General features: G+C 42.5%; 1 protein-coding gene across 1 annotated transcript in view; it reads right to left on the reverse strand.

Moving 5' to 3' along the window:
• Positions 1–1,067, reverse strand: part of LOC101845106 (cholinesterase 2) — a 20,681-nt gene that overhangs the window by 4,157 nt on the left and 15,457 nt on the right. The window lies entirely within an intron of this gene.

Consider the following 1,067-nt stretch of genomic DNA (forward strand, 5'->3'; position numbering starts at 1 on the left):
TCGTCTCAGAATTAATCTCGGACAATGACACGGTGAACCTTATCGTTGTATACTGTTGTCGGACAATACTGACTTATTATGTACATCGATCAACGTCAGACAAAGATTATACGTTAACGATCTGAAATGGCTGCGGCGGTGCCGTATTTATTGTTTATCATTATTATGACACACGCTGGTTCTGTGACAGTATTGTAACTGACACCGTTGGGGAGGCTCATATATCGCTCCCACAACAGGTCACATATCATACTGGTTCACAGTTTCTGTCCTGTTTAAAACTATATATTCATTACTGTACGATAAACTATTAGTGGTTTTACCACTGGTAATTAAAACATTATTATTCTGTTCTGAATTTATATTGATTAGCTTTTCACCGGTATCAAGGAAAGCGGGTAGACCTCGATCACGGGTAATGTTGGCACTTGCGAATTCCGTAAAATACGCACTTCAATGTTGGATCACCTGATGTGTCAGATGAAGGGGTACTGGAGCGGGAGATGAGATGTGAAGAGGAAAGTAAATGGCAGAACAGGACTGCAGATAGCAGAAAGGGGTAAAAATAGAAACATTTTTAGATAGATCTAGATCTAGTTTTTATTTGTCATCACTGGTAGGTTTTGATCCAGGAATCTTTTGAAAGTGAGGCGAACACAATGGGCCTGCCTTGTACAACATGTCAGCCCCTTGTTTTTTTGTTTGTTTGAGTAAAGAGAAGCGCATCGACATACTATAGGCCATTCAGTGCTGTAAAAGGGAAGACAGACAGATAGAAACAACCGAGGGAAAGTAAAGTAGGACCCACCAGTGGTACTTTCCAACTACCCACGCGTGAGCATCCACGACGTCTTTCTTATTATTAATACTGTCTTATCATTATCATTGTGGCGTCGGTGGCCTAGTGGTTAGGCAACCGTAAGGTCGTGGGTTCGAATCCCGTCGAGGGCCCGACGTTATGCCCTTGGGAAAGACACTTTACACGAATTTTCCTCACTTCACCCAGGTGGGAATGGGTACCCGGCTATAGACAGCGAAAGATCTTGTCAGTTTGTTAGTGTTTGAGC

Source organism: Aplysia californica, unplaced genomic scaffold (genome assembly GCF_000002075.1).
Source record: "Aplysia californica isolate F4 #8 unplaced genomic scaffold, AplCal3.0 scaffold00265, whole genome shotgun sequence".
NCBI lineage: Eukaryota > Metazoa > Mollusca > Gastropoda > Aplysiida > Aplysiidae > Aplysia > Aplysia californica.